The sequence below is a fragment of the Meriones unguiculatus genome, chromosome 15 (genome assembly GCF_030254825.1).
Source record: "Meriones unguiculatus strain TT.TT164.6M chromosome 15, Bangor_MerUng_6.1, whole genome shotgun sequence".
Taxonomy (NCBI): domain Eukaryota; kingdom Metazoa; phylum Chordata; class Mammalia; order Rodentia; family Muridae; genus Meriones; species Meriones unguiculatus.
The window spans coordinates 46,089,275-46,115,158 of NC_083362.1; the positions used below are offsets into that span (position 1 = coordinate 46,089,275).

The window sequence follows — 25,884 nt, forward strand, 5'->3', positions numbered from 1 at the left end:
TTACTATCTTTAACCTCAGCAAAATTCCAGGCTCAATGTATAAAGAGGAAAAAGAGGCAGGCAAAGCGACATGAAGAAATTCAAATGATGGGCTCCATCATTCAAAATCAAAGGGCAGAAGACAGATTGTTTAGGTTCAAAGACCAGCCTACCATTCACTAAATCTTAGAGATTATTTAACTCTGCTCTGCCTTGATTTCCTCAGTTATAAAAGGGAAGCAGGAGGGCTGACTGCTGATGTTCACCTCTCCTCCCGCTCCTCCAAATCCAACCCCCAGCCTCATCCCCAGCAGATCACCTGCTGCAGACTCCCTCATCTCCAGTGGCTCCCACATGTTTTCCATCTGACCTCCCTCCCTCCAACACACTGCATTATCCCACGCCCCAACTCCAGCAGGTACTCTGGGAACCCACAAGCCAGTGTGACCAGAAAAGAAAGTCAGTCAACTGCACGCCTTCAGCTTTCCCTCCATCCTCTCAGGCCAATCCCCCAGTCTCCTCCACAGCTCTGTAGCAGACCCTCTGCTGTGGCCTCTTCTCTCTCTGCCCACAAGTCCCAGGGGAATAAACAGATGCTGGTGAGACACTCTACTTTCTTCCCTCCTGTGGAGCCCCCATGCCACCCCACAGTGCATCTTCATTCCTAAGAGTCAGCTCCCAATACCCAGAAGCACATTTCACCTGAAAGCTCCAGTGACCACACCTAGCAGGACACCAGGAAACACACAGCCACCACACTCCTCAGAACCAGAGACTAAACAGAAACCAAGGAACAAAACAACAAAGACAAGACCAGTCATCTGCACCTAGAATTACAATCTTCTCAATCCCAGAGGGCTACATGCCAATGTAAAAACACAATCAACAGCCAGGATGATATGACTCCACCAGAATCTAGCAACCCTACCACAGAACATCCTGAGTATTCCAACATAGCCAAAGCACAAGAAAAAGACCTTAAAACAGCCTTTAGGGATATAATAGAGGTTCTTAAAGAAAAAAAATGAATGAATGCTTTAAAGAAATCTATGAAAACACAAACAGTGGAAGGAAATAAATAAAATCAACCAAGACCTGAAAGTGGAAATAGAATTAACAAAAACTGAGGGAAATCTGGAAACTAAAATTTTAGGAACTTGAACAGGAACCACAGAAGTACACTTCACCCACAAATAGAAAAGATGAAAGACAGAGTCTCTAGCACTGAAGACACAACAGAAGAAATGTATACCTCAGTCAAAGAAAACGTGAACTCTTAAAAAAAACTCCTGGTATAAAACATCCAGTAAATCTGAACATTATGCAAAGACCAAATTTAAGAATAATAGGAATAGACGAAGGAGGAGAAGGAGGAGAAACAACCCAGGTCAAAGGCACTGAAAATGTTTTCAAGAAAAGCATAGAAGGAAATCTCTCTAAAGAAGGAGATGCTTAGCATATAGAACACCAAATAGACTGGACCAAAAGAGAAATTCCCCTCAGCAAATAGTAATAAAAACACTAAAAATACACAGCAAAGAAAAAAAAAAAAAAAAAACATTAAAAGCTACAAGGGAAAAAGACCAAGTAACATATAGAGGGAGCCCTATTAGAATTACACCTGACTGAAAACTACACCTCACTGAAAACTCTAAAAGCTGGAAGAGGCTGGACAGATGTGGTGCAGACTTTAAGAGACCACAAATACCAGCCAAGACTACTATACCCATAAAAATTTTCAATCACTATAAATGGAGAAAATAAAACATTCCATGATGAAACCAAACTGAAGCAGTATCTATTTATAAATCCATCCCCATAGAAGGGACTAGAAGGAAAACTCCAACCTAAAGAAATTAGCTACATTCAAGAAAACACAGGGATTTAATAATTAGTTATTAATATTTTGTCAATGATTAATTATTAATATTAATAATTAATAATTAAAACACAGGGAATTAGTGGGAGGATTTAACATTCCACTCTCACGAAGAGACAAGTCATCCAGACAAAAACTAAACAGAGACATGCTAGAGCAAATTGAAGCTATCTACCTAACAGTTATTCACAGATTATTTCATGCAAACACAAGACCTTCTTTCTCAGCACCGCATGGAACTTTCTTCATAATTGACCACAGACACAAAGCAAGTCTCAACAGATGTAATAAAACTGAAATAATATCCTGCAGCCTATCTGACCACCATGGAAAATGAACAACTCATTATTGAATGAAAAATGGATCAACACAGATATTAAGAAAGGCTGGAGAGATGGTGCAGCGGTTAAGAGCACTAGCTGTTCTTCCAAAGGTCCTGAGTTCAATTCCCACCAACCACATCGTGGCTCACAACCATCTAGAATGAGATCTGGTGCCCCCCTCTGGCCCGCAGGTGTACATGCAGGCAGAACACTATGTACAACAATAAATAAATCTTTAAAAACACACACAGAGAGACAGAAATTAAGAAAGTTAATTAAATAAAAAACAATATGCAATGTTCAGTTGGAGTCCCCAGTTTGCCCAAACTCCCCCACATGGTCCAGTAAATTCTATTCCTCTCTCCCTCTCCAACCCCACCCATTCAGAAAGCCTCAAGAACCAAAAAATCACCAAAAAGCCTAGTCCCTCATTCCTGACATTCCTGATGGCTATCCTAACACCCTCACCCGGAGTTGCCCACAGCCCTAAGCCTGGCCCTAGGTAACCCTACCTGGGCACAAGCCCAGCGTGTATCGGACATGTTATTTTCCTTTGCCTACAGTCTTTAAAAATGATCCTGCCATTGTCTGCCCATGACTTTTCTGGTCTCATCCCCTAGTGCTGGTGAACAAAGGCCAGGGCCAGATGGTTTTGGCCAGAATTCTACCAATTTTTCAAAGAAAATGTAACACCAATACTCTTCAAATTATTCCACAAAATAGAAACAGAAGGAACATTGCACAATTATTTTATGAACCTGTTAGCCTTATAGGCAAACCACATAAACACACAACAAAGAAAGAGAATTAATGAACATGCATACAAAGATTCTCAATACTTGCAAACTAATTCCAATACATCAGAAAGATCATCCACTATGATCAAGTATGCTTCATCCCAGAGATGCAAGGATGGTTCAACATATGTAAATTGATAAATGCAATCTACCACATAAACAAATTCAAAGACAAAAATCACACAATCATCTCGTTAGAATCAGAAAAGGCCTTTGACAAAATCTAATACCCTTCCATGATAAAAATCCTAGAGAAATTAGATATACAAGGGACATACCTGAACATAATAAAAGCAGTTTACATTAAGTTCACAGCCAACATCAACTTAAATGGAGAGAAACTTAAAGTCCACTAAAATCAAGAGCAAGTCAAGGTGGTCCATTCTCCCTATACCTATTCAATTCAGTACTTGAAAAGTCTTAACTAGAGCACTTAAGAGAACTGAAGGAAATCAAGGGGATGCAGATTGAAAATAAATCAAAGTATCTTTATTTGCAGATATGATAGTATACATAAGTAGAAAAAAAAAATTCCACCAGGGCATGGGCAAGGAGGAGATGCCCTTCCTCCCAGCTTGTCCCTCACCACCCATAGCAGGTGGGAGAGCTGTCCCTGCCCCTCGCCAGCTGCAGCCCTCAGAGTGAGCCAGCGCCTCACTTGAGCAGCACATTGGAGCTGACTTTTGTGGCCTCGGTGCGGTGAGCCAGCCTAGAAGGCATGAGAGTGAGAGAACTGGTCCTGCCCTTTGCCAGCTTTGGCCCTGGGTGAGCTAGTGGGACAGTACTGGAGAGCTCGCCATGGTGATGCGGGTACAGGAGAGCTGATAAGCTGACCAACTCAGTTACCATGCAGGCCCAATTCCAGGGCTATGAACTGGCCCACCCTGCCATCTACCTCACCTATGAACTGCTGGAGCATGTGAAGGGGCCAATCCTACAGATCCAAAGCTGCAGGAACTCCATGAGACAATACAACAATAGCAGATTTAAGAGAAATCCTGGTGAGACTCCAGCATTGACAGAAGCCAGAGTCATTGATTCATTGCAATGGACATTTGTAAGCAAAGATGTGTGGACAAAAAGGCGTACTGTGGGACATACTGTGACACTGTTGAATACTTTTAAAAAAAAAAAAAAAACTTTTATTTACATTTCTTTTATCTTTATCTCCCTACTCCACCCCAACCCTTTCCAATACCCCAATACCAGGTAGGAAAGAGAAAGGGTTAGTAGGAGAAAGGGTGCAGTTCTCTTAACTGCTTCCTGCTGGTCAGGGTCTTTGGGTCCTTGGGCCAGTCCAATCCCCATTTCAGATCTTCAGCTTCTTGTCTCACAACAACAGCAACCAGGAGCAGCCTTGTTCTTAGAGCCTCCGCACTCTCTGGGCTCTGACATTTATTCTCTCACCAGAGTTCTCAGAGTTAAATTATCTGCAGGTGGCAAAGAGCTCCTCTCAGAGCTTGCAGGAAGCAAATAGTCTGCTGCTGTGGACCATCTGAATCTGTCCCACATCCTACACCTGGGACCAAAACAGAACCATCCACAACAGGGACACTCTACAGTTTCCACAAAGAGATTTGTTTGTTCTTTATTTTCATTTGTGAGAGGTTACAAGGGCGGAGTGCAGATATGAAAGAATAGGGATATGAGTGGGATTAAGGTACATGATGTGAAAATCACAAAGAATCATTAAAAAAAAAAAAGAAAAAGAAAAAATCCACCTGGAAACTGCTAGAGCTAATAAACACTTGCAGCAAAGTAGCTGGGTACAATATTAACTCACAAAAATCAGTAGCCCTCATTTACATAAATGGCAAATGACTTGAGAAAAAAAAAATTCAGGAAAACAACAACTTTCACAGTGACCTCAAAAATATATATATGTTGGGGTAACTCTAACCAAGCAAGTGAAAGACTTGTGTGATAAACTACTTGAGTCACTGAAGAAGATATCAGAATATAGAAAGAGCGCCCATGCTCATGGATCAGTGCGAGTAGCATACTAAAAATGGCCATCCTACCAAAAGCAATTTACAGATTCAATGCAATCCCCACCAAAATTCCAACATAGTTCTTCACATATCTTGAAAAGACAAATTTCAGCTTCGTATGGAAACATATATGCACAAAACAAGACTAAAAAAAAAAAATCCTGAAAAATTAAAGAACTCCTGAAGGCATCATCATCTTCCATTTTGACTTGTACTACAGAGCTACAATACTAAAAACAGCATGGCATTGGCATAAAAATGGACATATTAATCATTGGAATCAAACTGACGATCTATACACAAATCTACACACCTATGGACATCTGATTTTCTTTTTATTTATTTATTTACTTTTCATCCACTCTGCAATTTCCTCTCCTTTCCCTCCTCCCAGTCCTTCCTCCCCACCTCCCTGCCCCCTTATCCATTCTTCCTTCCTTTCTCTTGAGAAAAGGAGAGGCCTCCAGTGGCTATCAACTAGCCTTGGCTCATTCAGTTGCAGTATCTTCTTCTATTGAGGCTAGACAAGAAAAGGCAGGCAACAGAGTCAGAGACTGCCTCTGCTCCCACTCTTAGGAGTCCCACATGAAGACCAAGACCAACTGTTACATATGTGCAGAGGGCCTAGGTCAGTCCCACGCATGCTCCCTGGTTGGCAGCTTAGCCTCTGTGGGCCCCTATGGGCCCAGGTTAGTTGATTATGTAGGTTTTCTTGTGGTGTCCTTGAACCCCACAGCCCCTACAATCCTTCCTCTCCCTCTTCCACAGGATTCCCCAAGCTCTGCCTTATGTTTGGCTATGGGTCTCTGCAGTTGTTTCCATCAGTTGCTGGGTAAAGTCTCTCTGATGACAGTTATGCTGGGCTCCTGTCTGCAAATACAGCAGAAAATTATCAACAGTATCAGGGATAGGCTCTCTTTTATGGCATGGGTCTCAATCTGGACCCGTCATTGCTTGACTGTGTTGTACATTAATAATAAACAGTGCTGGGCTATAAAATGTTTATTAGCCCTAAGATTATCATGGTCTTATCACAAATAATAAGACACAGACACCTGTTAGATTTTATTGCCTTATTTACATTGGGCTGGGCAGATAATTCACCTACACTGGCTCAATAACCTCACTATCCATCTCCCAGCCCACGTCCAATGCCCTCCACCTCATCTGGTCTACCTTCCATCCATAATCCCAAGGTACTTACTTGCATTCTTCATCTGGGCCTTTTCACTCCATTACTGGAGTCCTTCTTCTCAATCCACGTGGTTTTTTTCTCCGCACTAACCTATTGTGGCATCCTCCTTCCTCTCTTTCCATTCATCAGTGTCTTGTGATTCTCCTGTCCTCTCCAAGCCCTGGAACCTTAGCCACACCTACCCCAATCTGTGCTGCCCAGGTATAGGCCATTTAATCAACCACCAATCAGGCAGGTCAAGACAACAAAGATAGGTTTACACAGCAAGAACAGATTTACATGAGAATGTGCTCTTCGGAGCAGGGATGATCTTGGGGGCCAGCAATTAACATTAGAATACATAGCACCAGGCCAGCCCCCAACATTTGACCCCTCCCTCAGTATTTGCTTCATCTTTACCCCTGCGTGTCTCATGTAGGCAGGAGAAATCGAAGGTGGTGGAAGGTTTTGTGGCTAGGTTGGTATCCCAATCCCTCCATTGAAAGTCTTGCCAGTTCAGACTCCATATCTCCCATTGCTAGGAGTCTTAGCTAGGGTCACCCTCCAGATTCCTGGGGGTTTCCCTTGCCCTAGGTTTTCAGCTCATTCCAGAGACACCCCTCCCCCATTTCAGTTGTCTCTCCCAGTACTCTCTGCCCCTTTGTGGACCCCCAAACTTGTCCCTCCTTTTCCTATCCCCAACCCTCCCTGACTTTCCTTTTCTTTTCTTCTCTTTTATAAAGATGCCAGAAAAACACACTGGAAAAACAGCATCTTCAATGACCATTACTCAGTTGTTAAAAAAAAACAAATGACATGAAATCTGCAGGTAAATGGATGCAACCAAAAAAAAAAAATTATACTGAGTGAGATATACCAGACCCACAAAGACAAATATGGTATATTTTCACTTATATGCCAATATTAGTTGCTGAGTCATGGATAATCAACCTATAATCCATAGAACCACATGAGGTAGGTAGATTCTTTCATGAGGTAGGTAGAAAGAATCTACCTACCTACCTCAGAGGGTAAGAATCTCATTGGGAAAGGAAAATGAAATAGAGAATTATGGATGGATAGGTGACTACAGCTAGGAAGATCCGGTAGGAAGGATAAAAGGAGAGCAGTTTGAGGGAGGAAATATGGGGAGAGACAGCTAAAATTAAGGGATATTTGAAAAGTAGTAGGGACACCTAGTATAGTAGAAGTTTACTAAAAATGCACATATATGAAGATGATCTAAATGAAATTGCTAAATAATGGGAAAGACAGAATCTCAACTGGCCACCTCCTGTTACCAAATGAAGCTTCCAGTACTGGGACTGGGTTACATCTAATTGAATTGTTGGCCAAAGGGGTCCCATGGGACTCTCCAAACAATGCAAACTGTTGCCAAGACAGTAGATTGCTTCTCCAAAAACAGACAGGTCCCATGGCTAAAGACAATACCTACACAACTCACTGAACATGGAGAAATCCAGCTGGTATTTACAGAGACCATTCACGCCAATGTCTTTGCGATTTGGCACATGAAAGTATTCTGCACACTACTGAAAAAGAAATGTAAGCACCAAGCCAGCCACAAACTCTTTGATCTACAATAGTGTCCTGCCTATAGGACAGGATATGCTAGGGCAATGGTGGCACAAAGCAGGAGGAAGTAATCAACCAATACTGATTTGACGTAAGGCCTACTTACTCCATGAGATGGAGCCTACAATTGACACTGCTAGGGTGACTAAAAAGCCCAGGAACCTAAGGTGAAACCAAATACTTACTACTGGTCTAAAAAAAGAAATAGGTGGGAGATAATGATAAAATGACTCCCAAAGATATTCTGCTATAGGCAGTGGCTGTTGACCTGTGGATCGATCAAAGCCCCTTCGGGGGTCACATATTAGATATCCTGCCTATCAGATATTTACATTATGATTCATAACAGTAGCAAAGTCATAGTTATGAAGTGGCAATGAAATAACTTCATGGCTGAGGAGTCATCATAACATGAGGAACTTTATTAAAGTGTCACAGCATTAGGAAGGTTGAAATGGTCTACTCAGAGATGAGCCTTGCTCAGCCATCATCCTAGAAGCTTCCTCCTACAGCAGATGGGAACAAACACAAAAACCCAGAGCCAGACAGTATGCAGAGAGACAGGGAGAGACCCTGGAATACTCAGACCTATGTGATGTCTCCATCAAATCCCTCCCCTCAGAGTTCAGAGAACCCGAAGAAGGTGAGGATGAAAGAGTATAAAAGCCAGAGGATGTAGAGGACACCAAGAAAACAAAGCCCTCCAAATAACGACAATTATAGCTCATATGAACTCACAGAGACTGAAGCAGCATGCACAGATTCTGTAAGGGTCTACACAAGGTCCTTGGCATACACATTAGGGTTTCTACTTCAGTGTTTTTATGGGATTCTTGAGTGCCTTCTCTTGTGCTTTTTTTTTCTGTTTGATTGTCTTCTCCAACTTCTATGTGATAGTTTTTATTTTATTTTATTATATTATATTTTGTTATAGTTTATTATTGTCTCTTAGAAGACTGTTATTTTCCAGTAAGAGACAAAAAAAGTGGATCTGGATGGAAGGGGTGAGGGGAGGAACTGGGAGGAGTAGAGGAAGGTGAAACCATAATCAGGATAAATTGTGTGAGAAAATAATCTGTTTTCAATAAAAAAGAAAAAATTTAAGGGGAAACAATAGTGCCTATCACACAGGATCACTGTGGGAGTTTAAAAAAAAATCATTTAACAGGCTTGATACAGTATTTGCATCATGGTGAGCACTTGACAAACATTATCTGCCATTATCATTATTTACCATTTACCAGGCTCAGCAGGATTTTTTTTTTAGAGAAAATAAAAACAATTACTGTGCTAAAGTGAATAAAACATTAAAATAAAGCATTGTAATTTTGGGGTTGGGTGGCCAGTTCAAAATGTCTTTTCTAAGCTTGGGTAAATCATTCTCCTATTAGTCTTAGTAAGGAGAGATTTCCTCTCATTAAGAAGACTAAAATAAGTGGACAGATTTTTTTCAAGACTCCCTTGCAGCTAGGACTCAGATGATTTATGCTTGCCTAGTCACACATGACCAAGTCAGGTGTAGAAACAGGAACTAGTGATACAAAGCCACACCCACTTTAGTCACAGGCGGCACTGGTGATCTAAAAGGTAGCATCTAATACAAGTGTTACCTATCTAAGTTCACCATCATCTACACAGGGTTTTGGGGTAGCAGGTAGGCTAATATCAGGATCCAGACCAGCAAAGAGACAGACCTCTGGGAATGTCTATAAAGAAGTTTCTAGACCAGGTTAACTGAGATAGAAAGACCTGCCCCTAAAGGTGCTGTTTCTATGGTGTGGGCCCTGGATTAAATCAAAAGGAGAAAGTGAACAGGGTATTCACTGCTCTCTGCTTCCTGACTGTGACTACAACATGACCAGAGGCTTCAAGCTGCTGTTACTGTCGTTCCTATGGTATGGTGCAGTATAGCCTGTAACTATGAGCCAAAACAAACCATTTCTTCCTTACAGTGGGTCTTGTCAGGTAGCTGGTCACAACCATGAAAAATGTAACTAACACAGAAATACATGCTGAGAATTATGGCTGTTGCTGTGATAAACCTAACTATGTGGTTCTTGGACTTTTGGAAGAGTTAAGAACTTTGGCCTAGAAAAACCCCCAGAACACTGAGAGAGAAGTTTAATGCATCATTCCATTGGTGGAGAATAGTGGAGAATACCAAGAGAAATACAAAGAGAAGTGTAGACAATGGCAGTTTGACTCATAATGTTTCCCTGAAATGGGGTCTCAAAGAACCAGTGCAAGAAGCTAGGATACCAGATCATGGACACCAAAAAAGAACAGGCACAGAATGAAGCCAGAATAAATAAAGGCTGTGGATATTGCAGGCAGCAGAGGTAAAGGGGCTAAGCTACCTATGCTCCTTGGAGCACAGAAGACCCCATTCTAACCTGCAGATGTCAAATGTAGAACCACAAGCTTTGGTGTTTTCCAGTCTTGCTCTGGCTCAGTCTTCCTTTGCTATACCCTATTCCTCCCACTGGGAGTGAGAATGTTCACTCTGTGCCATTATATGTGGAAGCATTTAACTTGTGCATTAATATTATACACAGGCTCACAAATAACAGATTGCCTGCTGGGGATTATCACACAATGTTCACACTCTACAGTCCTAACTATGTTCCTAAGCCTATCTCCCCAAGGCTGCTCATCTGTCAGGTCCAGTCTCAAACAGAAGTCTCTGAATCTAGGGCCAGCATCCCGTGGGATACTCTCCAGCTGCAAGGTAGATCAAGGCGACAGCTCTCCAGATGGGCAGAGCAGAACACTGCTCTTGGTCTCTGCTTATATTCTGTCCAGTGGGCATCATAGGGTTCTCAGACTGTGTCTGGTTATCTTGAGTGAGTGATGTCACCACTCACTCAAGTGGTGCAGCCCTGGGCATAGCGGGGATTCTGACTAGGCTATTTTCGAATATCTAAACTGCTTTTTTTTTTTTTCCTCTCACTTTGCTCATTACAACTGAGTTAATAGAAGCAGGAAGAACTACCCTAAACCTGCATCATTCATGGGTCACAGTTCTGGATTGGATAAAAAGAAGGAAAAAAGAAAAGTGAGCCCAGTTTACCTCTCTGGGCTTCCTGACTGGATGTGCAGTGAGACCATTTGCAGAAAGTCTCTTCCATCCTGACTTCTCTGCCGAGACAGACTGTTCCCCCACACTGTGAGCCTCCATTCCTACACGGCTTCTGCAGCATTTACCGCAGGGATGGCCTGACTGCGACAAGCCTCCCCCCTTCGCCAAGGCGCCGTCCCTGAACTTCCTACAAGTACCTTACACCACACTTCACCCTCTTCTGCTCCTGTCAGCCGAAGTTAGATTATAATGGCACGGTTTATCCTCCCAGACTAGTATAAATAAGAGCAGGTGGTAAATGAAGTAAGTACACTGTTTCTACTTTGCTTTATCGGTTTATTGATTTGCAGTGTCCTCTGCGCGGGTCCTGCTCAGACATCACCTTTCCTAGCTGATTTTTATTTTAGTAATGCTGCTTCATGGAAGAGGATTTCTTTAAATGTAGGAAACTTTCTCTTTTTTCATCTCTCCCAGCTCCTTCAGATGTGTGGACATGTGTCTCACGACGATCAAACTTTAATTGCCTAGAATTCAGCCTTAGGTATAGAAAACCAGACAATTAATTAGTGAAGGAAGAAAGGAAAACAGGGAGAGGAATAAAACCAGCGTCTGTTTGAGGGAGTGTCATAGTTAAACTGTGAACTTCGTTAATTTAATTAACAACAATTGTACCTCGGATAAAAATGCCATGGGCTATAACCCTGCCGTTCCACAAAAGCTACATGTAACTCATTTATTTTACAGATGAGGCATCTATAAGGAACAGACAACTGAAGACAGAATGATAACTAACCACATCTCCAGACTCTTAATCCAGGGCTCCTACATCCATTTATTATTCCAAAGGCAAACAAGGGAAACCTAAGTAAGAACAGGTTAAATTCAGCCCAATCTGTCATAATTTTTGGTTTATAGGGGTGTCTGATAGGAATTTACATTTTCAAAAGCTTTTTTTTTCCAAAACAATTTTTAATGTTCTTATGCCCTCTCAATTGCTCTAGAAATAAAAAATTAAAAAAAAAACAAAAAACAAAAAATAAAAATAAACAAACAAAAAACCCCAGTAACTTTAGAAAGAGGTGCTTGTATCACTGCTTTGTTTTGGATATTTGTGATACCCCTGATTCAATCTCTTGTTCTTAGCTACACAATGAAGTCTGTTGCTAGGTTTATCAGTTACGTGTCTCAGTGCTGAGACTAATTCCTGGTAAAAGCAAGGAAGGGGATACAGGTGTTGAAAGGGTTAGGCTAACTTTGTAACCTATATGTCTTCTAAAGCCTATAGTTTTGAGTTTTAGGTCCAGGTTAAGCTAAAGCCTCTAGTACCTTTCCAGAGAGTAAAGAAATGTGACCCTATCTGTGAGGACAGATATAAAAAAAAGGGGGCAAGCAGGCAATGACCTTCACTCAGCAAAAGGAGGACCAGACCCTTGTCCTTGAGATAGCGTTTCTTAGCAACAAACCTAGACTTCTTCTGAGTAGCTTTTGACCTCCAGCCAAGAGCCTGCAGCCCTAATCTTCAAGGATGAGCTAACCACCCCCACCTTCAATTGCAGCTGCATCCACACTTGGCAGGACTGGCCAAGCTTGAGCACCTAAGACTAACCAATTATCTTACTTTATAGCTTCCTCATCCAATCCTAAATTGCCAAAACTAGAACTTCAAATCTCCTGCAATTTTTCTTTTAAAAACCTAAAGGCCTTTGTTTCCCGGTGCCACTCTTTGCTGACCGGCAGGGGTGACCCCGTTGTACAATGGTTAATAAACCTCTTGCTTTTGCAATGAGTCTTTGTCTGGGGGAGTTTCTGGGAAGGGCGCGATTGAACTCCTGAGCTGTGAGACCCCAGGTCTTACAGTGTGATGGCTAAAAACTAGCTCCATTTCAGACCAAGTTAGTGTTTTAAAAAGAAGAAAACTAAGAGTTTTTTGGGGTTTGGTTTTGTTTTGTTTTGTTTTGTTTTTTAGGTTATTTTATTCTTAGCCTAAGGATTGTTAGCCACGGGATGTCTACACCATGACCCTAAGGTCGGCCCCATTAGCAATAGAGTCTTGACAGCACTTTAAAGGTAAAAACTGATCTCAGAGCCACCTGGATCATCTCCTAGAAATCATTACCCTTTCCCCTTACTGTACAACTGCTATCCTAAAATATTTACCTGTCACTCATTCTGCTTCTGTAATCTTGCTTAACCTAACTGCTCAGGAAAAACAAAACAAAAGAACAACAACAAAAACATGACAAGGCCTCAGGTAGAAGAAACTTCTTAGAGTCAAGACAGCTGTGGTTTGTGTCTTTGCAAACTCCAGCCTGTCTTCCCCTTTTCCCACAGCTCTCAGATCGGCAAAAGAGGCTGTTGTTCCAACATTGGTATAAATAAACTTGTTCTTTTTCTTTTTTTAATCTTTTATGAATTTTTGTCTGCTGGGGTCTTAGCCTGGGAATCTCAAACTCTGCACCCCAGTCTTGGGTGACAAAACTTTTCCTGGGAAGACATAACAACCTGTCTACTAGTGCCAAACACGGAGCCTACAACAGACCAAAGCATGTGTACCACCAAAGTCCTGCTTGATGAACCAATAGTCTTATTGGGATCACTTACAGAAAGAAGGGCGGTGCATTCCTTACGGGAGTAGAAATGACTCGAACACAGCTGCATCACCCAAGTCCACCAGGCATGGGTGACAGCTCACAAGGCTGGGAACCTGGAGCTCACTTTATACCTTGCAGGCGACGGCTGCGATTGCAGAATGTCCTTTCTTGGTGCCTCCGCTGGTGTAAACCTCATCCGGGAGGCGGCTGCTTCTTCCAGGCAACTCTTCTGGTCTCAGAGTCTTTGCAGCTTTTCTCCTCTCTGCATCTATCTCACTTCACTCGTCTTCTTGGCAGCTCCACTTCCTTCTGTCTAACAGAGACACTCGGCTTTTATTGCTTACTCTGGCAGAGAGGGGCCCAGAGAATCTGATCAGTGTCAGGGACTTCCTGAGACTATTGTGAGTTGTTTGACTTCCTGTTTAAAGAACTTCCTGCAGGATGGCATGTTTCAGTCTCAGAAGAAACTGTTGCACAGGCCAGCTATGGCACCGGAAGGCGCGGTGGTGAGAGTACTGGTTAAATGGTCAAGTTTCAACTACATCACAAAATGGAGAGGAACAAATGCCAGTGCTCAGCTGCTTTCCTCTCTTTCCTCTTTTCCTCTTTTCGTTCAGTCTAGGACTCCAGTCTAGGGCGTCGGTGCCAGCCACATTCAGGACAGGTAATCTCTCAAGTAAATCTCTCTGGAAATGCCATCACAGATAGGTCCAGAAGTGTGTCTCTCCAGGTGATTCTAAACCCATGGAAGTGATAATCAAAAGTAATCCAAAGTGAATGGGTCTCAGATCACTCATAGAGTCACCACGATCATAAATACATTTTAATAAAACAGGCTTTTTACTTTAGATCCTGGTGTCTAATATTGGCCCAGAACTGCTCCTGGAAGTGCTTCCAAGGTGCAGCACCAGGCCTTATTATAAGCAAGCCCCCAAATTACATGTATTTTGCCTATGTGTAGGCAGGGTCTTTTCTGAACGGTGGTGGCTGTTATGTTGATGGGTAACTTTATGTTTAAAAGTTTAACATTTTTATGCTTAAGAAAACTCTGAAGCAAAGTTGGACACCCAAATGTTAGGGGCTATTAAGGGCTCATTGTAATTTCCTAGTCTGTGTGACTAACAAAATCGCTGTTTCTGCTTCTATCAAAAGCTTACTTTGCAGTAGATGGCCTTCTGCCTGCCCCAGAGCAGGGTTCTCAACCTTCCTAATGCTGTGACCCTTTAACACAGCTCCTCAGGTTGTGGTGAACCCCCAACCATAAAATTATTTTCATTGCTACTTCATAACTGTAATTTTGCTACTTTTACGAATTGTAATATAAATAAATATCTGATATGCCACCCCTGTGAAAGGATGGCTGGACCTCCATTTAGGGCTTCTCTTTTCCTTGGGTGAGATTTTTTTCCCTTTTACTAGCACAGTTTTGCCCCCCTCACTGCCCCCCCCATCCCTTGTCTATAAAAATCCTAGTGCTAGGTAAACCGTGTCTCCTATGGGAAGCTGTGCCCTTGGTCTTTGGCCAACACTGATGAGCTGTTGGATCATGTAGTATCATACTGTTCTATTGAGCCAAACCTTGCCTTTGGGATGCCTCTGGCAGGTCACTGACTCCTACCCTCCCAATGGGAACTGCCCATCTGTCCGTTCCTCCAGCATCCCCACTGGGATGTTTTTTCTGAAGGATTTTAAAGGTCTCTGCGCTCATACGCCTCTGTAATAAAACTTGGCCTATGTATTCCTTAGATAATGGTTCAAATTGTCCGATTAATGTCCGATTAATCTCAGTATTTTACGGTACCTTTTTAATTACTGTCAGCAATCTGGTAAATGGAAGGAGGCATCTTATGTTCAAGCTTTCTCTCTCCACTCTAAACCTTCTCTCTATTCTTCCTGTTCTCCTACCCAACTTCTTCTAGCTATAAAGTCTCAACCTCAAGAGTTCTCTACCTTTGACCCCACAGATGAACCTCTGCCTTGCTGTTTTCAACCTCCGGCTTCTTCTTAACCTCTGGCTTCTCCCTCCTCTCCCTCCTTTTCCTCTTCGGATTAAGAATTTCAATACCTCACACTCAATCTTATAGTCTTACCATATATATATATATATATATATATATATATATATATGAATCAAGATTCTTATATATATATATATATATATAAGATTCTTACCAACAACCTATTACCTGAGGAGCACAGGTGAGCTTGGGAACAAGCTAGAACACAAGCAGATGAGGTTCACCAAACAAACACAGCGCACTTAGTTAGGACTGAGGCAGTGCCAGACCAGGAGCCACAATGGGATTATAATACCCAAAAGGCATTAAGTAGAGATCAGTTCATGACCTGCCTCCTGGCTGGTCTCCTCAAGGCTGTCCTCAAGCCAGTTAATTATGAGACGCTCCAGGAGGTCATTCAGGACAAGAATGAAAACCCATCTCAATTTCTAGAATGCCTTACAAAGGCCCTCTTATCACATACTAATCTAGACCCTAAAAGTACAGAGGGTACTCCTGATGACCTATTTTTTTTTCTCCCAGAGTTACCCCAACATCAGGGCTAAGCTTAAGTGCTTGGAGAGAGGACCTCTGACTCCACAGGCAGAAGTCTCAGTGTTGGCCTTGAAGGTGTACCAGGGGAGAGATGAGAAAGCCTGCAAGCAAAAATACCAAGTGCTGGCCAAGGCCATCCGACCCCAGCAGTTACCTAGGCTCCCTTGCCTCCTAAAGCACGAGGACCACAGGGTCCCTGTTTCAAATGTGGTAAAGAAGGTTACTGGGCCCAGTTTTGTCCGAACCCCCACAAGCCACCGGGGCCATGTCCAAAATGCTACCAAGAGGGACATTGGGTGTTGACTGCCACCGTTTCTCCCATGATGTAGGGGCATCACTCTTAAATCGCCCTCTGGCCAATATCCTAGGCCTGGCTACAGACAACTGAAGGTGCTGGGTTCCCTTGACCCGACTACTGCCATCACTAGCAGGGAGCCACGGGTAATTATCATGGTATTGGTGTGGCCCATCTCCTTCCTTGTGGACACCGGAGTCACTTACTCAGTCCTGATAGAGTATTAGAGACCAACCTCTCCTTCTAGTTCCTCTATTGTTAGGGTAGGGGGACAGCCTTGCCAGCCTTGCCAACTCCACCATTCAATTGTATTTTCAGTGGTGTTCCCTTGACTCATTTCTTTTTAGTGATGTCAACCTGTCCAGTTCCCTTACTGGGAAGAGACTCTTTAGCCAAACTGGGAGCCTCTATCTCCTTTACTCCACCCATTCACCTGACCCGAAGCTCACCAGCATCCTCTCTCCTCCTTCCCCTAGCTACCCTACCTACCAGTTGTGACACATCACTTGCTTTACCAGCCTCTCAAGTCTGGGATGTCCAAAACCCCTTTGTCGCTAGGCACCATTTGCCTGTGGTCATTCAGCTACAGGACCCCACCTGGTATGTCACCCAAGCTCAATACCCACTTCCTCTCAAGAGTCTCATGGGACTTAAGCCTATCATCCCTGACCTTCTAAGAAAAAACTCATCCCCCTGGCCTTTTACAGGCTACAAGCTCTCCCCTCAAGACCTCTATCCATCTTGCCCTTTGAGCTCATGTGTAGAAGACTCGTCCTAATTCCTGGTCTTTCAGCTAAATCTTTGCCTCTCCCTGACCACCTACTTACCCCCTTACTCTGTCACCTCTGTTCTCTCCTATGGAACTTTACTGACCACTGTTTACCACGGCCACACACTAACCCCTGTCCATTTCCTGTTAACATCAGGGACCAGGTCCTTCTCTCCCCTCCAGACCAAATCACCTCATCTCTTTCTCCTAAATGTCAGGGTCCTTTCAAGGTGATTCTTATGACCCCCACAGCTGCTAAGCTTGAAGGCTTCCCTCACTGGATTCATTTATCTCACCTCAAGCCTTTTACCCACCCCTCTTCAAGATAATGCCCCCTCCTACATATCAACTCCAACAGGACCCTGCCCCCTTAAACTCCAGAAGATGCCAAGATCAACTACCTTGTCTCTGGTTCCAGAGAAATGAGGCCTAGCTACAGCAGCTGTGTTCGACCCTACCAGATTGGATATGCATTTTTCTTCCTCTCCCTCTAGCCTGTTTCTGTCCAAGGTAATCCCTACATATGGAGATTTGTGGTTCAAGAAACCATCATTGATAATAAGCAGTCTCTCCAAATAGGGTCAGAAAGTTGTTCTATGGGAGGCTGTCAGGAGCCGATTGAAATAGCCATCACCCCCACATCTATCCCACCTCTCTTATTTGATAGAATTTTTGTTTGCCTTCTCTTTGACAAACAAAGGATTATTGTTAAAAATGGCCAGACAGTTATGGAGGCTGCCCATACTGGTCTTGCCAAATCCATGCACCAGCACCGAAGAAGCTCCTTCACCTGTATAAAAAGACTCTCTACTTATACATCCTAGACCCTTGGGATCCTAGATGGAAAACAGGCGTCGTTGGAAAACTCTACCACTGCTACACACCCAATTTACCATTCATATCCAGAGAACATACATCCAATTACCCAATCCCTGGCATGGGAGTAGAGAAGGTAATTAAACACTCCTCTACGGTTATTGCCTCTCTGACACTCCTCCTAAATAATGCAAATCTGTCATTTAGTCTCCTACTTCAGACTCTGACCTTGGCCTACAAGCTCCTTAATGTGACCCAAGTGGGCCATTTTAAAGCTTGCTGGCTATGTGTCCCACCTGGGACCAACTCAGAACTACCACTGACAGCTTCTCCAGTGACTCTGTCAAGTAACCTTGCTTTGTCATTCACTAACTGCCCTGACTCTGATGTTGCCACAACCACCTACCTTTTACATATCACCCTATTTAGCGTGGCAAGCTGTTTCAAGGCATTCGGGACACATTCTGTAGGAATGCTAAGTTCCTTAGACTGTAATGAAACTGTAATCCTTGATACCTCATCTCAACCCCAATGCCCTACTACTAATAATACCTTGATTTTTTGTGGTACTCAGGTCTACCATCGTCTGCCTACTGGTTGGTCAGGAGTTTGCATGCAGGTGTTCCTCTTCCCCATATGGAAATGGATTCTGCCTTCCTCACACCTCTTCTGCTCATCTTTCTGCTTTTGCTTTTTGCACCCTGCTTTATTAACTTCTTCTCTACATTCCTCCAACAACAAATGCAAAAATTCTCTAACCAAACCATTAATCAGTTACTCTTACAGGATTATCAACCTCTGCCCACAGAACCAGATGACAATGACCTTCCATTTGACCCTGATGGTGGGGACCAGCTGTACCCTGAGAATAACTACACCACTAATCAGCAGGAAGTAGTTTGAAGAGCAAAGATCGCCCCTATGCCCTCTCCACCACCCTCCCCTTCCTAGCTCCTCACTTTTTAATAAAACAAAAAGGGAGAAATGTTGGGATCTGTAAGCAGGCATCTCTATGGCCAGGGACCTGACAAACCAATTATCAGGCATCTGTGAGGACACTTGTAGACCACCTGAAACCACCTGCGCATGCTCTGGGTCATCTTATAAGAGAACTCTGCACCACTTGTTCTCTCTCTCTCCCCTTCCCCTCTCTCCCTCTCCCCCCTATCCTGCCCAGAGATGGTCTCTGTGACCCCCTACCCCTTCCCTTAATAAAACCTCCCACGTGGAACCAGTCACGTGGCATGATTTGTGAACCCACGGTGTAACTTTGCTACACAATCCTAACACTGAGCCTTCAAACAAGTACGTGGAAGCGATGGCTGAAAGGGCATGGGCTTCATAGAAATGGGACTAATTTCTGATTTTGAAAAAATCAAAACAAAACAAAAAAGAACTCAGGCTCTATGTTTAGTGTGGGGACTCATATTGAGGTCATGCAGGTTTGGTTTTGGAATCCAGATGTGTCTCTCACTAGCCCTGTAACCTTAGTCACTTTACAATTACATGGAGTATGAAAAAAAAAAAAAATCAAACCAGAAACTTAGAACATTCATCGAATATTTAACGAATTGGTTAGGTTAGCTAGATACAGGTAGGTTAACTACTAAGCCTTAGAGTCCTTTGGGTATGTAACCAGAAGTATTATAGCTGGTTCATATGAAGTTCTGTTTTCAGTTTGGATCACTTTGCATCCCTACCAGCAACACACAAGGGTTGTTTATTTTCATCACATTTTTTTTTTTAAATAATAGCCATCCTGATTGAGGTGAGATGTAATCTCAATGCAGTTTTCATTTGTTTTTCTCTGATGTCTAAGGTTGTTGAGCTGCTTTCACACTTATGGCTATTTATGCTTCATTGTTATAAAAAGGAGGGGGAGCTTGTGGCAAGCTAGAGGATGTGTCCCTGATTTAGAGCACACATGCACATACTCGAATGAGGAGTCGATTGTCTCCTTCCACTGTCTGAGGCCCAGGCATGGAACTCAGGGGACCAATCTTGCAACAAGCGCCTTTGCCCCTGAGCCATCTCATTGGTGTCATCTTCTGTGAACTCTCTATCTGTTGTTAATTATTGGTTGGTCCCTTTGGCTTTTTTATTGCTGTTTAGTTTTTCAAATTTTTCATATTTCTAGATATTAATCTTCTTTCAGGTATGTAGTTAGCAAAGATTTTTGTCCAGCCTGTCTCCTTCCTCTATTGTTTCCTTTGTTCTGCAGCAGCACTTTATTTCTTATCTTTTATTCTTTTTTTTTTTTTTCAGATAGGGTTTCTCTGTGTGTCTGTGTGTAGCCCTGGATGTCCTGGAAAGGTAGACTGGATAGGTAGAATGACACAGATAGAAATTTCTGAAGAGCTAGTAGCTTTGTGGACCAGGTTGGCCTTGAACTCACAGAGATCTGCCTGCCTCTGGGATTAAAGGCGTGTGCTACCATGCCCAGCTGTGCAGCAGCCTTTCAATGTCATGCAACCCCAGGAGTCAATTCTTGGTGTTCTTTCTGAGCCACTGGAAACCTTTTTCAAAAGTTCTTGCCTATGCCTGCATCTTGAAACGTTTCCCCAATGTTTTCCTACAATGGATCAAACCAGAGATAATCATATTAAAGAACGAAATCTTATTCGGACACAGGAAAGCAAATATCACATATTTCTTCTCATTTGTAGGTACTGGAACTCTTTATCGGCACATAAAACACATAAAATCACACATGACATGAAAGCATAAGGAAGACTAAGGAAAAGGAGGGAACAAATGGGAGAGGGAAAGAGAAGGCTGAAGCTAATGGGCCCAAGGTTGAATACAGGCAAAATGCATGATATACCTGAGTTTGTCATTATGAAGCTTGGCACTATGTACAATGAATATATACCCATTTTTTTAATTGAAGTATTATTTATGTAAAGATTTAAAGTCTCCTTTTTTATGCCTAGCCTTTCTTTGTCCATTATTTCTAAATTTAGTGTTGTCTGACATTTGATTTTTGTACATAGAAAACCCAACCCTGTTAGCAAAATATAAAAGCTCACATGAATGTCAGATGCAGTTAGGTATGTCCTGAAGGCAGCTTGGGTGTGCCTCTGGAAGCCTCCATGGACAAGAATGCTAAAGAATGGAAAGTCCCTGCCTATTTGTAGGCAAGTTGCTTGGGAGAGGTCTCGTAGTCTGTCTTTGCACAGTGATCCGGGGTAAGGTCAGCTGGGAGGCTTGAGCTGCCACACCTTACAGATGAAATTGTTCCGCCCCTACTGACCTGGTTTAAAACCCCAACACCACCTTGACGGTGACATGGTTCAGCTTGCCAAGGATGTTGAGGAGGAGTCAGAGAGTTCCTTTACAACAATCGTACCTTTCACAGCTCCCTTTTTGGCTTGGAAGAATGCTCCTGGAAGGAGCTCCTGGTAAAAGATAGGAATTTTCTCTCTGGGCTTGGAGGAACAACAGAGAGACCAGACACAGGTTAAACAGAATTCAAGGAAAGAGAGCAGAGAGCTAAAGATCCCTCATAGGTTTGGAGGAGCTCAAGAGAAAGGCAGACTAGCTCGGGAGGATGACAGGGGTAGAAAGAGGTTTCTAAAGAGCTAGTAGTTTAGTTGCAGAATCAGGCTCGTAAATATTTATTTTTTTGTGTAGTTAAGAAAATAAAGTTACTTCGCTGAGCTAGCAGGTTTTTGCCTCAATTTAACCTTCCCATGTCATTATTGGTATCAATATTAGAACAACTTAAAAAGCTAAATATTACAATTTGGTCAAGTGGTTTTCGTTGTCTTGGAATTTTTCTTTGCATTTATTTTGTAAATTTATTTTACAGATGTAAATACTTACATCTCTCCACCAAAACATGGGTATAAAGCAAGCACCTTTCTACCCTTTTAGATATACAACCATAATGTTCCAATGTCCTCAGCCAGAAAAGAGGTCAAAACATGACGCTGACCTCATTATATTCAACTAAAAGACATTTAGAAGTTTTAAAAAAGATTTACTATTATTTTTATGCATAGGTGTTTTGCCCGTATGTATGAATGTGCCCCATATGCATATCTGGTGCCTGCAGAGGCCAGAAGAGGGCGTCAGACAGACCCCTGGAACTGGAGTTATAGATGGTTGTGAGCCACCGTGCGAGCGGGTGCTGAGAACCAAACCTGGACCCTTTGCAATAGCAATACTCATAACCTCTGAGTCATCTCTCCAGCGCCCTATATGTATTTTTAATGTGATAGAATAGTTTTCTTTATTGTTTCTCCAAATTCTACGTGTATATTATTAACCATTTGTGAACGGAGCCAAACCCACTTGGAAAATAAAGAGACAGAAACATTTTAAAACACAGCGTGAGTTAAAAATGCCACTCTTGTGCATCCTGCTGCAATGGAGTGTCACGGCTGCCCTTCCAAGCGCGACACTGAGAAAGGCTCACAGCTGGAAGAGAAGGATGCAGCAACTGGATGAAGGCCAGTAATCTCACGGCGCACTACACAAACCACAGCAAAAGACTTGAGGCTCCTGGCAACTTTCAGGGTGTAGGAGCGACCGGCGGCGGCACGTCGCCTTCCCAGTCCGAGCTCGTGGAAAGGAGCCATCACAGGCTCGAGCAGTCCGGGAACCCTCTCCACGCAGGTCGGCGCGCCCAGGGCCGGCCGAGCCACGCCCAGGGCCGGCCGAGCCACGCCCAGGGCCGGCCGAGCCACGCCCAGGGCCGGCCGAGCCACGCCCAGGGCCGGCCGAGCCACGCCCAGGGCCGGCCGAGCCACGCCCACGACCGGCCGAGCCACGCCCACTCGGCTCTCCCAGCGCGTCCCGCCCCTTCCTCCTGCCACTTCCGGGTACCAGCGCGCCTCTGCGCCGCCTATCTCGGCATCCGATTGGCTGCTTCGTCAACCGCTAACCGCCGCGAAATTTAAACCCGAGTTCTGCGCTGGGTGGATCGTAGGCGGTTCCCGCAGCTGAGAAAGGACGCTAAGTCGGCGTGGCTGCGACCCTCCTCGGCCTGTCCCCCGGCGCCTCAGCCCTCCGGTCAGCGCGGCGGCTGGTGGGGCCTGGACGTGGAGCCCGCTTCGGATCCGGGCGGTGACCTCTGGTCGGCTCTGGAGCTGGAGGGGTGGAGCCAGCCGCTTTCAGGTCAGTGCCCGGAGGGAAAGAGCGCCCAGGTCCCTGGGACCGAGCTAGATCGGGTCTGTGACGGCTGCGTGCACCTACATCAGGATGCTGTCTCCAGGGCTCGGGGCTCTCTGCCCAGCTTGTTTAGAACAGAGAACTAAGAGCTTGGCTTGCACCTGGAACGATCTCACGACGAGGGATCTAATTTAGGAGAGTTTTCCGTGGGATTTTAATAGGTCAGAGGCTGGCTGGACGAGAGCGCGGACGAGATAGCCCAACCTCATTCTAGACGCTGCACATCCGTCAGCTCAGTACCTATGAGGGACTCAGTCCTTATTTCTGTAACTTATCATACTTGGAAATTGAGACTTAGAGATGTTAAGAATCACACAGATAAGATGTTCGAGCCGGGACACCAACACGGTACGAAACATTCCCAGTAAGGTTTTGGTGTCTCTACAAGTAACTCACTCCGGTACCATACTCCAAGCGACCTGGTCCTGGCTTCTGTTAATGCTACTTGGTGAAGTCATTAATATAGGAGGTGGACTGGGCCTTTAAGGAATATTCTAGTTTCTAGCACAAGCATTTGGACGTCACTTATTAAATAAGGGACTATGACAATCAGCTTATTGGAAAAGAAAAATCAGCTGAAATTTATTTATTTTTGACTGGAATGTTTGAAAGATATATATTTTTTTAAGATTTATTTACTATTTATACAGTACTCTGCCTGCAGGCCAGAGGAGGGCACCAGATCTCATTATAGATGGTCGTGAGCCATCATGTGTTTGCTGGGAACTGAACTCAGGACCTTTGGAAAAGCAGCCAGTGCTCTTAAAACCTCTAAGCCATCTCTCCAGCTCCAGACTTAATTTTTTATATTCGGTTCCCTTTGAAGTGTGTGAGAGGTTACAGCTTATGTGTTTTTATAGTCTATTGTCTATAGAATAGTAATCATGTGGGTTTTATATTTTCTGGCATGGGATCATTTATTGCCTGTGTTCTCTTGGACAAAGTTACCCACTGTAGGTTGGAATTTTTCTTCTAGTACTTTCTATAGGGCTGGATATTACTTAAATTTGGTTTTGTCATGAATGCCTTATTTTCTCCATTTATGGTGATTGAAAGTTTTTATGGGTATAGCAGTCTCAGCTGGTATTTGTGGTCTCTTAGAATCTGCACCACATCTGTCCAGCCTCTTCCAGCTTTTAGAGTTTTCAGTGAGAAGTCAGATGTAATTCTAATAGGGCTCCTTCTATATGTTACTTGGTCTTTTTCCCTTGCAGCTTTTAATGTTTTTTCTTTGTTATGTATGTTTAGTGTTTTTATTATTATGTGCTGAGGGGAATTTCTCTTTTGGTCCAGTCTATTTGGTGTTCTGTATGCTAAGCATCTCCTTCTTTAGAGAGATTTTCTTCTATGCTTTTCTTGAAAACATTTTCAGTGCCTTTGACCTGGGTTGTTTCCCTCCTTCTCCTCCTTCGTCTATTCCTATTATTCTCAAATTTGGTCTTTGCATAATGTTCCAGATTTACTGGATGTTTTATACCAGGAGTTTTTTTAAGAGTTCACGTTTTCTTTGACTGAGGTATACATTTCTTCTGTTGTGTCTTCAGTGCCAGAGACTCTGTCTTCATCTTTTCTATTTGTGGGTGAGGTGTACTTCTGTGGTTCCTGTTCAAGTTCCTAAAATTTTAGTTTCCAGATTTCCCTCAGTTTGAGTTTTCTTTGTTATTCTATTTCCACTTTCAGGTCTTGGTTGATTTTATTTATTTCCTTCCACTGTTTGTGTTTTCATAGATTTCTTTAAAGCATTCATTCATTTTTTTCTTTAAGAACCTCTATTATATCCCTAAAGGCTGTTTTAAGGTCTTTTTCTTGTGCTTTGGCTATGTTGGAATACTCAGGATGTTCTGTGGTAGGGTTGCTAGATTCTGGTGGAGTCATATCATCCTGGCTGTTGATTGTGTTTTTACATTGGCATGTAGCCCTCTGGGATTGAGAAGATTGTAATTCTAGGTGCAGATGACTGGTCTTATCTTTGTTGTTTTGTTCCTTGGTTTCTGTTTAGTCTCTGGTTCTGAGGAGTGTGGTGGCTGTGTGTTTCCTGGTGTCCTGCTAGGTGTGGTCACTGGAGCTTTCAGGTGAAATGTGCTTCTGGGTATTGGGAGCTGACTCTTAGGAATGAAGATGCACTGTGGGGTGGCATGGGGGCTCCACAGGAGGGAGGAAAGTAGAGTGTCTCACCAGCATCTGTTTATTCCCCTGGGACTTGTGGGCAGAGAGAGAGAAGAGGCCACAGCAGAGGGTCTGCTACAGAGCTGTGGAGGAGACTGGGGGATTGGCCTGAGAGGATGGAGGGAAAGCTGAAGGCGTGCTGTTGGCCGACTTTGTTTTCTGGTCACACTGGCTTGTGGGTTCCCAGAGAGTGCCTGCTGGAGCTGGGGCGTGGGATAATGCAGTGTGTTGGAGGGAGGGAGGTCACGTGGAAAACATGTGGGAGCCACTGGAGATGAGGGAGTCTGCAGCAGGTGATCTGCTGGGGATGAGGCTGGGGGGTTGGATTTGGAGGAGCGGGAGGAGAGGTGAACATTTGCAGTCAGCCCTCCTGCTTCCCTGTGGTTTTATATTTTCTTTGGGGCAAAACTTTAGAAGAATTGAGCTTTACTGTTGAAACGTACCTAGTGAACTTCTTCCCTGTTGCAGAAATTCCTCCATCTTCTCAATTACTTGCTTGACAGCTTCCAACATCTGCTCACTGCTTTTGATCATGACATAGGGCAGATTTTTTTCTACTGAAAAGTTCTTCCATTTGTCCATATTCATTTCTATCAGAGGTGATGCTTAGATGCCAGGCACTAAGAGGCAGTAAGAGTTCAGCAGAAAACAAATTCGAAAGAAATCTGGCTCCCACTGAATTTACATTTCAGTAGAAGACAA

General features: G+C 43.5%; 1 protein-coding gene across 2 annotated transcripts in view; it reads left to right on the forward strand.

Annotated features, from left to right (window-relative positions):
- The first annotated feature begins 22,762 nt into the window (after positions 1-22,762).
- Sgo2 (shugoshin 2) overlaps positions 22,763-25,884 on the forward strand; it is a 28,343-nt gene continuing 25,221 nt past the window's right edge. For both annotated transcript variants that reach the window (XM_060368393.1, XM_060368394.1), the window contains exon 1: positions 22,763-22,962. The gene's annotated coding sequence lies outside the window, so the exon portion shown is untranslated. The remainder of the gene's footprint in view (positions 22,963-25,884) is intronic.